The 16,762-nt window shown below is 39.9% G+C and overlaps 1 non-coding gene across 1 annotated transcript; it reads left to right on the forward strand.

The window, feature by feature from the left end:
- The first annotated feature begins 16,307 nt into the window (after window positions 1-16,307).
- Window positions 16,308-16,414, forward strand: LOC148293742 (small nucleolar RNA R71). Its single transcript, XR_015836911.1, has one exon. It is a non-coding gene; the product is annotated as a small nucleolar RNA R71 (small nucleolar RNA).
- Window positions 16,415-16,762: the final 348 nt, after the last annotated feature.

Raw genomic sequence — 16,762 nt, forward strand, 5'->3', positions numbered from 1 at the left:
TTGTTTGTTTATGACTAACTTAATTTTTGTTATGATCATATTATTGACAAAATATTTATTTGGACAAACTACATAAAACCCCCCAACCTATAGGGTCATTTACAAGTTCATACCCAATTTTAGGGACATTTACCAATACATAATCAACGTCATGGAAACCCTACAATTTGCCCCCTCCGTTAGCCAAATCGTTAATGAGTCTGTTAAATGCTGACGTGTCAAAAGTGGGACCCATTTTTTTGATGATGTGGACTTCCACGTGGACCAAAAATTAATAAAAAATTATTTTACTATTTAAATTATTTTAAAATTATTTTAAAAAATCTCTCTCTCTCTCTCTCTCTCTCTCTCTCTCTTTGAGAACCCATAACCATAACTTTCTCTCATTATTTTCTCGTTGCAGGTATAACCCCACCCCCATCTCCGGCCATCATCGTCACAACTCACGAACCCAGCCCGTCGCAACCCCAGCCACCCCACAATCCACGAACCCAGCGTCGCTGCAACTCAGGAACCAGATCTGAAATACGGGTCTCTGGAGGGGTACTTGTCTGCTGCAACTCTTGACGAAGGAGGATTCCGATAAGACCTCTCCACAGAATGGCGTGAATAATGCTCAGGGTGGGCAGAGCGATTGCTGTAATCAGAAAGCCTGCGACTTTTTGCACATGGATAATCCCCATAGTCTCCATAGTGCTTACGCTCACTAATACTTGAATCGGTACCACACCTTTTTAACCGATTAGGAGGGTACTCCCTAGGGTAGTACTTACCATTGCTGTACTCATTTTTGTTCACTCCGTCCTCGTCAACAATTTTTGAATTGATCCTTATATTCCTCTCTGAACCAGTCTCCCACCTGGCAGTACTCTTGCTATGCTAACTTCCACTTCTATTAAATTCTTTCCTTCTAAAAGCATCATCGTTTGAATACTTCCCAAAAGGTGGCGTCCTCTCACGCTCAAATTTCCAGCCTTTGTCCTTACCCATATCATACCTACGCATTTTACTGTGACCGTAGTCATCTCTGGCCACTTCCCCTTTCTGCGATCTATCTGGAATGAACTCACCTTTCTCAATTTCATCCTTGGGTGGTCTCCACGACCCAAATTCAGCTTCCCCAATTCGTCTTCATCATCTGCATTGGCATTGGATTCTTTTGGGCGGTGGCTGGGTGGTTCTTTGGGCGGTGAGGGATTCGATTTAATTTTGACTTTCAGGGTGGAGGGGAAGAAATTTGGGGTTGAAGAAATTTGGATGGGGGGGAAGAAATTGGGAGGAAGGGGGAAGAATTTGGGAGAGAGAGAGAGAGAGAGAATTTGGGTAGGATTTTTAATTTAATATGTTTAATTTTTTAAAATAAATTTTTTATTATTTTTTGTCCACGTGGAATCCCATGTCAATTAAAAAATGGGTCCCACAAATGCCACATCAGCATTTAACAGACTCATTAATGGTTTGGCTAATGAAGAGGGCAAATTGTGCGGTTTCCGTGACGTTGATTATGTACTGGTAAATGTCCCTAAAATTGGGTATGAACTTGTAAATGACCCTATAGGTTGGGGGGTTTTATGTAGTTTGTCCTATTTATTTTTAATGGAATACTTTATTTATTTTATAATTAAAATACATTTTAGGGTGTGATGGAAACATATTTAATACATAACATATATATATATATATATATATATATATATATATATATATATATATATACATATATACTTAGAGACCTAAGAACCTATGGGTTTTCTCTCTCTCTCACCTTCTCGTGCCTAACCGCTCATGCCTCTATCTGAGACTTACTGTTTGGTAAAAGGTCTCACCTTACCGACTCTTGAGAGAGATGAACCTAAGGAACTAGATAACTCGGAGAAGACTCAGAAAGCAACTTGGGAGACTTACTAACTCTGAAGAAATTTGGGAGACTTGCTAACTCAGAAAACTTAAATCAGCCACTTGGGCGATATGAGTAGCAGACTTAGACTCAACTCTTTCAACTCTTTCAATTCTTTTGGCTCTGATACCAGAAGGGGACTAGGACCTATAATCTAGAAGAACTAGATTAAAAAGGATTTTTAACTAGTTATGGGCGGAAGACTTGACTTTCATTTGGCTTATGTATTTAAGGACTTGAAGAATTTAGGGCAAGGAGACTTTGTCTAATGGAGGTGATGACTTAGATAATCAATTTGGAGGAAGAAGAAGGCTTTGAAGAATCGGAGCAAGTGATAATAAAAACTTAGAATGGAGTAAATGCACACTATTAAAATATAAATATATAAACCTATCATAAATTAATTAGAAAATGAACATAAGAGAATAAACTGTATAAATGAAAAACTATGAGATAACTGGATTGAATCAAATTGAAAATACAAATTATTGAGAATAATTGTATACTCATAAATTAGAATTTGAAGGATTATTAAGACAACTCAGAAAATAATATAAAAATAACTCATAAAATAATATTAATTGGAAATATTATTAACTGAGGAAGCTTTGACAAACAAAGTAAAAACTTACAGAAATCTTAGTTCAGTGAAAGCAAGCAATGCCACGCAGGACACTGTTGCATTCCTAAGAGGACACAAATTAATGTGCAAACAACCAATTAAAAATACCCGCAAGTGCACGAGTCTATTGAAGTATAGATTATACAAGTACAGGGTCGATCCCACGAAGAACTTGTCGGCTCCCTATAAGTTCTAATTTGAGTACGTAAAGAACACTTAATTGACACACCACAAATACGCAAATGCAAAATGGAAACTAAAAATAAGTAAAGAAGTGCAAAAGAATTGAAACAACACAAGAAAACTAAAGAAAAACACAAACAGCATTTTCTATCGCCATTTTATCACCTGTTTATCACCTGTGAACAGTGCCGTGAACAGTGAACAGTGACATGAACAGTGCCGTGAACAGTGAACAGTGACGACCGGTCTCGTGAACAGTGACGACCGGTCGTTTTTCGGCAGAGTCGAAATTTCAATAAACGTGTGATGAGCGACCGGTCGTGAACAGTAACGACCGGTCGTTTTTGGGCAGATTCGTTTCTCTGTTTTTCAGTTTCGACCTCTGTCCAGTGTTTTGCCTATAACTTTCCAACCGTACGTCGAAAATTCACGTTCTTTATACGGTTGGATTCAGAACAGAAAATTCAAGAACACAACGCGGACCAAAAGTCCAAAACAATTACGGAAACAAATAAAATTCAGTATCAAATACACACCACGTGTCGAACTCACAACTCACACACACATTGGGGGGGGGGGTTTTGATTTGTTTCAAGTGATCTATTTCTATTGCATGAAAGTAAATGGACTTTGAATTTAAATGAGAAAGGCAGAGATGAATTATCGAATTGTGAAATTAAAATGTAACAAACACTAGGGTTTCGGAATCCACCCTAAACAATTCTACCCAAGTTCATGAATACTCAAGTAATGAACTCTAAACGTGTTGATGAAGATGTTCGCAATCAAGACCATGGGTCGTGGCTCAAGACGCATTGATTCTCTCTAATATACGTAAAGTGCATGGTTCGTGCTACAATACTTGTGCCCTCCTCATAACCGAACCTAGGTATGGTTCGTACTTCGATTCAATTACAAGGAGAACCCATTAAGTTCAAAGAGAATATGAACATCACAAGAATCCTAATAGCATGGTGTTTACATTAGGTATTCAAGAAACCAATTCACATGGATGATTCTTACTTCATCCATTTATTGCTTAGGATAACATGAGGATACACATAATCCCAACAATCTCAAGAAGCATGCTTTCAAAGGTGATCAATCAAAGAAGAACATACATCAAGGATAGATTAATTTGGTGAATTGGAATTCATCAACAATATCTAGAAATTCATACACTCAAGCATCAAAACAAAAAGGTAATCATGTTTAGGGCTTCAACCTAAGCCCTAGCTATGGAGTTTAGTTGCTCATAATCATTTCAAACACAAATTCAAAATGAAATTAGAAAGAGTTTACAGATTTGGAAATGATGAAAGCTTGAAGTCTTCAATGGTGGAAGTCTTCTCCTTTCTTCCTTGGCTGCACCTCCTTCTCCTTCCTTGCTCTTAGCTCCCCAAAAGCTGCTCTCAAGTTGTGTAGCATGTGGAATGAATTGGCTACCCACGTTCAAAACCTCTCCCACTTCAGATTGCAATTAACTTTCCATTGCCCATCAATTTCCAGCTCACAAATATAATATAAAACTCATACTTTAGTTAAAGCCTTTGCCCTTGTCCCCTTTGCCATGATGAAGCCTTGACTTCACAAAGATGCCAAAAGCTTCAGAAAATATCTCATTTGCAAAGGTAATTCCTTGTTACCAAGAGTTATGGTAACAAGAAATTAAGATGACACAAAGGAGGTAAAAGCTGGCCAAATCCGGATTTCCAGAGCTGTGGTAACATGCTGGATTGGTTGGATAGGCAATACTTGTCCAATGGAGCTCAAATTTGGATATGTTGTAGTTAACATCCATTGGAACAAGTCTTATGAAGATCATCACCTCATCCAAGGACCGGAACATGCTGATCCAAGGCCACGAAGTTGACCTACGAAAATGAACAAAAACAGAATTTATATCAAATAATGCACTTTTAGCTCATTTTCATACAAACCAAGGTAAAACCTATTAAAACACAAAAAAGAAGTAAAAAGCTATAAAATGTCAAGAACTAACTCAAAATAGTGGGTGAATAACATGAAAAATCATGTGTAAAAATGAACCGAACAAACTTCCCAAACTTATCTTTTGCTAGTCCTCGAGCAAAACAGAAATTAAAACAAGACTCGAAACAAAACTTTCCGAACACTTTCTAAGGAGAGAGCAACTCATGCAAACGACTCAAAAGTTTTCACAAGAAAAACTCAGTTTACACATTATTCACAAGGCGGCAAAATTCATAACACAACATGCTCAAGTGTAGTAGTGTGATGGCCAAATGGAACTCATTCTCCAATTTCAGTTTTCACACAACTTCAAAAATCATACCAAGCACAAATGTAACTTCAAATCTCACCAAAGTTGTCCTCTCACAAATGAATCACTCGGAAGAGGGTTACAATGCATCACTCAATAATAAATATGAGAATAGAGTTAAACCATACGGGACTTAACTCAAAATTAGCAAGATGAAAAACATGCATGAGTATGATCTCAAGAAGGATGCTAAACACTTAAAAGCTGAAAAATGTGTGCAAATCAACCACATGACATTTAGGATCAATTTAGGTCTTTATTATAGGTTGTAATGGGGCTAAGGGTGTAAGGTGAGTAAGAAATGAAGGATATGGATACAACAAAGTCCAAGGAACTCACAATGTAAGAGCATATAATCGTTGACTAAAAGACTTTGAAACATCACGCTTGAGATTTTCACTCATTTTTTTTTTTTTTGGTGATCAAATAGACCACAAAGCCTTATACCTCCACTAATTACGATTCACACTCCTTCCTTCCATTTGAACAACCATCAATTTATTTATTTTGAGGCCAACCAAGAGACATGGAATTTAAATTTGAATCCATTGCCAAATAACCACAACTTTTCTCTCTTCTTTCACCCTTTGAGTGAAGTACTCTTTTTATTTTTATTTTTTATTTTTTTAGATTAGGTGTAATAACCCTTCCCAAACTTAGCATGAAAAACACATCTAAATTAAAGCTCACGAGTTCCTTAGAAAGGTAAATTCTTGTTTTTCAGGCTAAGGCTAGAAGTAATAATTGGTTACTTGAAAGAAAAGGCATACATCTAGGCTCAAAGTGGTTACAATGGAAAATCATGCTTAAGCATGCATAAGGTTAGCTTGAAAGGCACAAACGGTCCAAAGAGGGCCTTAATATCATTTCTCAAATGTCATGTAATCAAATTGCACAAGAATGAGTAACTTTTAAGTGCTCAACCAAATCAATGAATAATGAGATCAGACAACAACTCAGATGACAAGAAAAGTAAGAATATGTGTATAACACTCATGAATTGAAGCACAAGGCTCAAAGCTCACATTATATGGTTATACAAGTCTAATTCATGCTTGATACAATTCTTTGGATCATGCAAGTCCCTCAACTAGAGAATTATGAAACAAATGGCAAGTGCGTATAGGGTTTCAAACATATCATGCTAGAACGATGCCATTTAGTGAATAACAAATTATTATTATTTTTTTTTTTTTAGCATTTTCAATCAAGTCATTTAAACATTCATCACAATCTCATCATATATGTCCGGAAAGTGACTTGAAAACAAAAAAAAAACTCAAAACTGAAAAGAAAACAGAACAAATTAAAGCAAGAATTTAAGCGAAACGAAAAAGACTTGCTATCCCTTCCCAAACTTAGAAATAAACATTGTCCTCAATGTTAAAGAATTCAGGCATTAACAACGTTATAACAAGAAATAAAGGGAAAGAGCAAGTAAATACAAAAACAAAAAAAAGAAAAACAACTACAACACGGTTGCAAAACAAAACAAAACAAAACAACACCAAACAAAACCAAACAGTAAGCCCTAACAACAATCTTACACATGCAGAAATCCAGCCCAATGAAATGCACAAACCAAATGAAAGCCCAACCCAAACGAAAGCCCAAAAGCGAAGAAAGTAAATAAAAAAAAAAATAAAAAAATAAAAAACAGAGAAACCAAGTCAGAAGCACAAAGAGCGAGGACTCAGTAAAATAGAAAAAAGTGGGCCCTGAAGTCTCGGCACCTGTGAGTCACGGGAAACAAAGTGAGAGACGTGTCGACAAGCAGCGGTCTCTCTCTCGGTCCCAAGCCAGAATTATTGGCTTCATAGGAAGGTGTGACGACTTTTGTTTCTCAAAAGCGCTGAAAGGCGGAACTGTAATTAAAGGGGTTGGGGACCAAGTGAGGTGACCTAAGGGGATAGGCCGTAAGGGCCGTGCAAAACGCAGAAGCGCAGTGGTTAGGGTTACGTAAAAACTAACTCTATAAAAGAAGAAGAGAAAGAGTTGGGGAAGAACACACAAACTCAGAAACACACAAAAGAGAAAAGAAAGACAAAAGAAAGTAAGAGTTGAAATGGCGTCTTCCTACCCATTCTCGTTGGATCTCAACCTAGCTCCACCGACTCAGACTCGGGGCCAAGCAGTGGCACCAGTGTGGATGCCCTACTTTGCCTCTGCACGGGGGCACGTGACAGTGAATGACTCGATACTGCTGGACAACGATGTTGCCCTTGGAGTTGCTAGAAATCTAGTAACTCCCAAGGATATACGGGTGCTGGGATCAAGGGATGACAACCGGGTCGTGAGCGATGCTCTGGCACTAAGCGTGCAAAGCACCGCAACAGTCGCAAGTGTGGGTCATCGCCTACTTGCGAAGTCCCATGAAGTGGAGGTGCTAAGAGGTCAGTTGGCGGCGGAGCGAAGTATGGTGGAAGAGTGCCAGAGTATTATTAAAAGTTTAAAAAGGGAAAGGGCAAGGATAGTGGAGGTGAATCGACACCAGCTAGAGGCGTTGCGGGAAGAGAACCAAAATCTCTCAAAGATGGTAAGTGTTTACGCCCATGACATGAGAAAGCAGCTGGAGGACCTGGACCAACCGGGAAAACGCAAGAAAACCGATCGCGAGAGTAGGTATGCTCAAGCTAAGAGTGCGATCTTTGGGAGCTCGAGTGATGAGCCCCAAGAGGCTGTGCGTGAAGCCCCGGAAGAGGATAGCCATAGGGCTAAACTCAAAGGTCCAATGGCCGAGACACCGAGCACTGTGAAAGAATAATTTCTAATGTATTAGTGGTGTGCCTGGTTGTCTTTGCCCTTTCCGTGTATTTGTTTGTTGTTTTTTTTTTTTATTGTCAGAAATAAAAGAAATGAAGTTGGAAAAGAAAAAGAAGCACACTTCCCAAACAAAACAAAGACGACAGCCGAAAGGGAAAACACACTTCCCTAACTAAAATAAGACAAAGGTGATAGCCGAAAGGGAAAGGCAAAAACACAAAACACTAGAAAAACACGGAAAAAAGAAAAGTAAAGTGAAAGTTAATGTGCTCCCCCTTGAAGCGATTAGGTCGAGCATGCCCGGGAAATCCGAAATGGCGTTGGCTCTCCCTCTCATCTGCATATGTCTATTTAAGCCACGCCTCTGCAAGCGGAAGAGTACCCTGCAATTCTTTCTGCAAACTCAAGGAAAAACATCAAAAACATCCAAAGACAAAACAATGGCATCCACATGTACTCACCTTGATGATCTCAACCTTGAGCTGTCACTAGCACCACCAAATTCCCAGATAAGGGCTCCTCCAAACCCTATCTTCCCAAACTCCTCATACCACCATGGCTCGGCCTCAAACTTCTCTGAGGTGGTGCCGCGAAGGGCAGTAATGCCGGAGGGCATGACTGTCAGCAGACTGACAGTTGCAGATCACCTGCATGTGGCGCAGAGGTCTGACCAGATGGCAGTGGACGAGTCCCACAATCTAACCGTGCTCAACGCGGTCTCGGCCACAAATTTGGGCATGCGCCTACTGGCGAGAACACGAGAGTGCGGGGCACTGAGTGAGGAGGTGGCGGTCCTGAAAGCTCTGGTGGCGGACCTGCAGAAGCGGCTCTACAGCGCCAACCAGCATGTAGAGATGCTGCAGAAAAGGAACGAAGATCATGTAGAGCTGCTGCAGATTCTACAAGCAAGAACAGACAGAGGCAATTAGCAGAAGCCTCAGCTAGCTCAAAATGCAAGAGAAACAAGTGATTCAAAAATTTATTGTTTTTTTTTTTTTTTTTTTTTTTTTTTTTTTTTAGAAATTTGTGTGTAGAATCACATGTTTTGGAATGAAATAAGCATTTGAGCCAAAATTCTGAGTGCATAAACATAAACAACCTACTTCCCAAACTTATATGAAACAATGTTTATAAATGATGGAGATTTAATACTAAACAATGCCATATAGAAAAATTGGGATGGATAATCACAAAATAAAAGAAATAGTAAACAATTAAAAGTTGAACTAACAGTAAAAGTTGAAACAAACAAACTAATAACCGTCTCAAAATAAAACCCAAAAACAAAATAAATTAAAAGTTCAAAAGGGTACAAAGCTCAAAGTACTACTGATCATCATCAGTCTCATCATCATCATCACCATCAACATCATCACCATCAACATGTGCAGAGGTCCCGGGATGACCTGGCATCTGGAGGTGCGTCCAAATGGCGTCAATGGAAGTGCTCATATGTTGCATCTGCTGATACTGGAGCATCTGCAAGTCCCAAATGGCTTGGAGAGAGGGCTCCCAAGCAGAAGTGTCGACAGTGGGAGCAGGCGGGAATGGCTGGAATGAGGCCGGCCCGTGTGGTGGTGGTGGCATATGAGGCGGCACTGGAGCAGGTGCGGGTGCAGGTGCATGTGCATGGCGCCTCTGAGAGATACTCTTGGACACAGAAGTGTCCGAAATGGGACCCATGGGCTCAACATATATATCAGTGGGGCGAGCCCGAACACCTGAGCGGTCACAAATCATGCTAACAAGGCAAGGATAATAAATTATGCTTTTCTTACGTGCACAAGCCTTCAGGCGTTCAAAAATGATGTCAACAACTGGTAGGATAAAAGTTCCCTCATGCAAAATTTGCAGGAGCTTGACCCCTACTGATGGAATTTCCGACCGTTGGCCGGATGGATAAATGTTGTGGCGCACAAAGCTCCACAGGATGGCAAAGTAGGGTGTCAACTTACCCTGAATGAGGACAGTCTTTTTAGTTTGAGATGCAAAGGCAGCAGGGTCAGCATAAAAAAGTGTTTCAGCTGCCCTTTGCATGTCAAAATCCTCACCCAAAAATTGTCTCCAATTAACAGTATTCTCTCTGTCACTTATTTGAAGAACCTCAGAGATAATGGAGGTGGATAGTACAATATTTTTGCCCCGAACCTTAAGGGGTACCTCTGCATTACGTCTAAGTTCTTCCCTAGGGAAAGCGGCATAAAACTCACGCACAATTGATTCATTATATTTTGCATAGATGTGAGCTAAGGGTAGGAGGTTTCGGTCCCTAATAAGGTGCCGAACTTGAATAAGTCCAGCGGTTTGGATGGAGGGACTAAGATCTAAGTTACGCTCAGTAACCACAGTGGCAGTGAGCATTGCCTCTTCCGGTTGAGGTGCACTTCGTGAAGAAGATGCACCCCCTCTGGTACCCTGTCTAGCTCTAGACATCTAAGGAGAAAAAAAAAAAAAAAAAAAAAAAAAAAAAAAAAAAAAAAAAAAAAAAAAAAAAAATATGCACAAAACAAATCAACAACAAAATTCATGCCACAATTCCCAAACATGCAATACGCCACAATTATACCAATATCAAAACCAAAATGCATGCACAAAGCCAAAATTTGCCACAATACAAATATACACCAATTCGAACGAGTCAACAATTTAATCACAATGTAAAAATACCACAATGCCACAATATTAATCATAATGCACAATTAAGCCAAAATTCCAAAATGTAAACAACATTCCCAACATTCAACCAAAATGACAAAATTCCAATAATAAACACAAATAACAACAACAATAATCAAATAAGAGATTGAGAGTGAGAAAAACATACCCAATTGAGGAAAATCACACCAAATGATAAACACAAGCCAAACCCAAAACAAAAACAAGAGAAACAACAAATTAGAAACAAAACAACTATAGGAATGCATTAGAGTAAGAAAATCAAAGAGAAAACACCAAGAAAAATTCGAAAATTACCTTGGTGCTACAGTAACCCTAACTGAAAATCACCTCAAATTGAAGAAAACACTTGAAATTTCAAGGAATAGATGCCAAAAACGGATTCTACTCGAAAAATTAAGTGAGAAAAGTGTGATTTGGGTTAGGATTAGGGTGGGTTGTGAGGGAGGTAGAGGGAGGGAGAAGAGAGAAGTCGAAGGGGGGGGGTGGGTCTGTCGCTGGGAAGAAGAGGAAGTGAGGAGAGAGAAGAGAGAAAGGAAAGAAAAAGACGGTTTTTAAAAAAAATTGCGACGAGCGACCGGTCGCGAGTGAAGAGCGACCGGTCGCTTTGAAGCAGATTCAATTTTAAGAAAAAAAAAACGAGCGACCGGTCGCCAGTGAAAAGCGACCGGTCGTTTCGAAGCAGAGTCAATTTTAAGAAAAACAACGAGCGACCGGTCGCGAGTGAAAAGCGACCGGTCGTTTCGAAGCAGAGTCAATTTTAAGAAAAACAACGAGCGACCGGTCGCGAGTGAAAAGCGACCGGTCGTTTCGAAGCAGATTCAATTTTTTTCTGAAACTTCAAACGAGCGACCGGTCGCGAGGCATGTACGACCGGTCGTTCTCTCTCTCTCTTCTTTTTTTTTTTTTTTTTTTTTTTTTTTTTTTTTTTGGGTTGAAAACTTTATTAAGGACTTACCTTCCCAACTCAGTTTTGCATCCCCGAATGTATATCAATGAAGTGAAGCACTTCATCTTCTTGATGCAAAGTATTTTCGTGGTAGATTTTCAACCTATGCCCATTAACTTTGAATTCCTTTCCTATGCCTATTGGTCGGATTTCAACTGCACCATAGGAAAAGACATTAGTAACAACAAATGGGCCAGTCCAGTGGGAACGAAGCTTACCTGGAAAGAGTTTGAACCTAGAGTTAAAGAGTAATACTCTTTGCCCTACTTCAAACGACCTTCTAATGATATGCTTATCATGAAACGCCTTTGTTTTTTCTTTGTAAATTTTTGCGTTCTCATAAGCATCATTGCGAAGCTCATCCAGTTCGCTCAGTTGTAACCTTCTGATATCTCCTGCTTCCTTCATGTCGAAGTTGTACTTCTTAATTGCCCAAAGGGCCCTGTGTTCAAGCTCAACAGGTAGATGACAAGGTTTACCAAAGATTAAGCGAAATGGAGACATACCGATTGGAGTTTTGTAAGCAGTTCGGTAGGCCCAGAGAGCATCGTTAAGGCGCAAAGACCAATCCTTTCGAGTAGGACCAACAGTCTTCTCTAATATATGCTTCACCTCTCTGTTAGAAATCTCCACTTGTCCACTAGTCTGAGGGTGATAGGGGGTGGACACCTTGTGAGTTATGCCATACTTCTTGAGTAGGGTCTCAAATGATCGGTTGCAAAAATGGGATCCCCCATCACTAATGATGGCCCTCGGTGTTCCAAACCTACAAAAGATATTGGCTCGAAGAAAGCTAAGAACAACTTTCGCATCATTAGTCTTGGTTGGAATTGCTTCCACCCATTTTGAAACATAATCAACCGCAAGTAGAATAAATAGATTTCCAAAAGATGAAGGAAATGGACCCATGAAATCTATTCCCCAAACATCAAATATTTCGACAATTAGAATTGGGTTTAAAGGCATTTGATTTCGAGATGAAATGTTACCCATTCGTTGACACCTATCACAAGATAGACAGAATTGTGATGCATCTTTGAACAAGCTTGGCCAATAGAATCCACTTTGCAAAACTTTTAAAGCTGTCTTCTTGGCTCCAAAGTGGCCACCACATGCGTTCGAATGACAGAATGTGAGTATGGACTGAGATTCGGTCTCGGGAACACATCGCCTAATCACGGAGTCCGAACAATACTTCCACAAATATGGGTCATCCCACACATAGGACTTGGTGGTTTTCAGCAATTTGTCCTTTTGACCTCTTGACAAATCCCTTGGTATATTTCCTGTAGCGAGAAAGTTGATAATGTCAGCATACCATGGGTCAGAAATTTGTAATGCAAAAAGTTGCTCATCAGGAAAGGATTCACGAAGAGGAAGAGTGTCTTCTTCGGTATTGGAGTTAGTGATCAATCGGCTAAGGTGGTCAGCTACCACATTCTCCGATCCCTTCTTATCTCTGATTTCAATATCAAACTCTTGGAGCAACAAAACCCATCGTATCAATCTTGGTTTTGCTTCCTTCTTTGCCAAGAGATATTTCAAAGCTGCATGATCAGTGAAAACAATTACTTTAGAGCCTATCAAGTACGAACGAAATTTCTCTAAAGCAAAAATTACAGCTAACAGCTCTTTCTCAGTAGTTGAATAGTTCAACTGAGCATCATTAAGGGTACGGCTTGCATAATATATTGCATGCAATCTCTTCTCAACTCTTTGTCCTAATACAGCTCCAACTGCAAAATCAGATGCATCACACATTAATTCAAAAGGTAAATTCCAATTTGGAGGCATAATGATAGGTGCAGTTGTGAGAAGAGTTTTGAGCCTTTGAAAAGCTGCCAAACATTCATCATTAAGATCAAAATTTGCATCTTTGGCAAGCAAGCTACACAATGGTCGAGAGATCTTAGAAAAATCTTTTATGAATCTTCTATAGAACCCGGCATGTCCTAAGAAGGATCGGATCTCTTTCACTGATGTGGGAGGTGACAACCCGCTTATCACATCTACTTTGGCTCTGTCAACCTCAATGCCTTGACTGGAAATCACATGACCTAAAACGATTCCCTGTTGTACCATGAAATGACACTTTTCCCAATTGAGAATTAAGTTGCATTCCCGGCATCTTTGCAAAACTAAAGACAAGTTGTTAAGGCATGAATCAAATGAATGACCAAACACACTAAAATCATCCATGAATACTTCAATAAATTTTTCTACCATATCGGAGAAAATACTCATCATGCATCGTTGGAAGGTGGCCGGGGCATTACACAATCCAAATGGCATACGCCGGTAGGCGAAGGTACCATAAGGACATGTGAATGTCGTCTTGTGTTGGTCTTCAGGAGCGATGGCAATTTGATTGTATCCTGAATAGCCATCCAAGAAGCAGTAGTAACTGTGACCTGCAAGACGTTCAAGCATTTGGTCAATAAATGGTAATGGAAAATGATCTTTTCGGGTGGCGGTATTTAATTTTCTATAATCAATACAAACACGCCATCCCGTTTTGACACGAGAAGGAATAAGTTCATTTCCCTCATTTCTTACAACAGTTATTCCTGACTTTTTAGGAACCACTTGGACCGGGCTTACCCACTTGCTATCGGAAATAGGATAAATTATACCCACATCCAATAGCTTCAGAATTTCTTTTCGGACTACCTCTGTCATGATTGGGTTTAACCTGCGTTGAGCATCCTTTGTGGGTTTGGAATCAATTTCCAGTAAAATTCTATGCATGCATCTTGTTGGGCTTATTCCCTTGATGTCCGCAATACTCCAACCAATTGCTCCCTTGTGTTCTCTTAACACTTGCATCAACTTCTGTTCATTTTCCACATTGAGATTGCTAGCAATAATCACGGGCAATGTCTCTGTTTTACCTAAATAAACATACTTCAAGTGGGATGGCAATGGTTTGAGCTCTAACTCGGGTGCCCTGTCAAGAGAAGGAACAAGCTTTTCAGTATTGACTGGCAAAGGTATAACATTTGGAGTGTACTTACGTGGTATGGCTGGACATGCATCAAGGAATTTCACAGCCTCAAGTAACTCATTATCAACAATTTCAGCAACTTGAGGATTTTGTGTCAACACCTTTTCTAATGAATCTGTACCATGAGTACTATTAAATGTATTTTGCACAATATGACACAATGTATCAATACGAAAACATTCATGTTCATCATTGGGGAGTTTGAAGGCATCATAAACTTTGAACTTTATTGTTTCCCCTTGAACTGTCATTGTCAATGTTCCTTGTCGAACATTGATCACAGTATCTGCAGTGGCCATGAAAGGGCGGCCAAGAATCAATGGAAGATCCGCACCCGGAATAGGAGCTTCTTCCATCTCTAGCACCAAAAAGTCAGCTGGTAAGATGAGATCATTTACTTTCACAAGTACATCTTCCAAAATTCCTCTTGGATATCTCACTGATCGGTCCGCCAATTGAATGCTAACAGAAGTTGGTTTAAGATCACCTAAGTTAAGGGCTTCAAAAACAGAATAAGGCATCAGATTAATTGAAGCACCTAAATCAAGTAAAGCTTTGTCAAACAATTTATCTCCAATTATGCAAGGAATTGTAAAACTTCCTGGATCTTTCAATTTGGGAGGGAGCTTCCTTTGCAAAACAGCAGAAGCTTTTTCCGTTAGTGCAACCGTTTCATGATCTTGGAATCTCCTCTTGGTGGTACAAAGGTCCTTCAAAAACTTTGCATAACTCGGAATTTGCTTGATTGCATCCAAGAGAGGAATATTGACTTGCACTTTTCTGAAGGTTTCCAATATTTCCTTGGCTTGTTGAATTTTTTTGGAACTCATAAGCCTGTGAGGAAAAGGAGCACGTAAGATTTCTTCGTCAGTAGGTTCACGACTTACCTTCTCCTTTCTTGCCCTTCTTGCAAGTTCATGCTTTGGGATCCACTCGGATGAAGAAGCTGCTTGCTTATCTCTCTCTTTGTTGCTTTCATCCTTTTCTTTAGGCTCAGCCACTTGTTCAACCTGCATGTCATCAACATTGTGAATTAAATCTTTAGAACCATCAATTTCACCAATTACCTTACCAGTTCTCAAGGTAACTGCTTGAACATGCTCACGCCCAGTTGGATTAATCTCTGGTTGGCTAGGCATCATACCAGGTTCCCTTTGACTCAAAGCTTGAGCAATTTGCCCCACTTGATTTTCTAGATTGGAAATGGCCTTATCCGTTTTCTGCATGTGGGTGTCATTCCTCTGCATGTAGCTTTTTGTCTCAGTGATGAAACTATCTGTGTTTCTAGCCATGGAAGCAACAAGTTCTTCCAAAGATTTTCCTGTAGATTGTGGTTGAGGTGGTGGTTGTGGTGGATTGTAGTAGTGCATTTGACCATGAGGTGGGCGAGTATGTTGTTGACCTTGAGGTGGGTGAGTTGGCCCTTGAGGTGGTTGAGTTGGCCCTTGTTGAACATTAGAATTGTCACTCCACCTGAAATTTGGATGATTTCTCCACCCCGGATTGTATGTTTGTGAGAAAGGATCATTCTTAGGCCACTGATTTCTTTGAAATGAGCCCACTGCATTTGCTTCCTCATGTGCCAAGGGACAATCCTCAGTGTCATGACCAATTGTGGAGCAAAATGCACAAACCTTGGATGATCCCGGTGCCAATTTCTTCACCATGTTGGTTAGGTTTGCAATCTGAGCTTCCATACTAGAAAGGGTACTTACATCATGGGATTCCCCTTTTCTGACTGGTCTTTGCCTTGAATTATATTGGCGAGCATTTGCAGCAACAAGATCAAATATTGCTCGCACTTCTGTTGGAGTCTTGGTCATTATAGTCCCTCCTGCAGCTGCATTCACATTATTTTGGTCCGCTTCAAAAAGTCCTTCATAGAAGTGTTGCATTAGAAGCCAAGCTTGTATGTTATGATGCGGACAAGTGATTAGAAGCTTCTTGAAACGGTCCCAATAATCCTGGAAGCTTTCTCCCGGCCTTTGCAGAATTCCTGTAATCTGACTTCGGAGTTCATTTGTCCTTTGTGCTGGGAAAAAATGTTGCAAGAACTTTGAAGCAAGATCCGTCCATGTTGTGATGGAATTTGGAGGTAGATAGTGAAGCCATTCCTTTGCTGTATCCTTTAAACTAAATGAGAAAAGTCTCATTCTTATCTCATCACTACTCATGCCTTCGATCTTTATTGTGGAACACACTTCCTCGAAGTCTAGGATATGTGCATTAGGATTTTCTCCAGGATTTCCCAAGAACTTAGGCAATATGTGTATCATGCCCGATCTCAACTCAAAGTTTTCCAAAGTGCTTGCGGGATATACTATGCAAGATGGTTGTCCAGTTGTTGGCGGTGAAGAGTATTCTTG

This window comes from Prunus avium, chromosome 6 (assembly GCF_965620075.1).
Source record: "Prunus avium chromosome 6, drPruAviu1.hap1.1, whole genome shotgun sequence".
Classification (NCBI taxonomy): Eukaryota; Viridiplantae; Streptophyta; class Magnoliopsida; order Rosales; family Rosaceae; genus Prunus; species Prunus avium.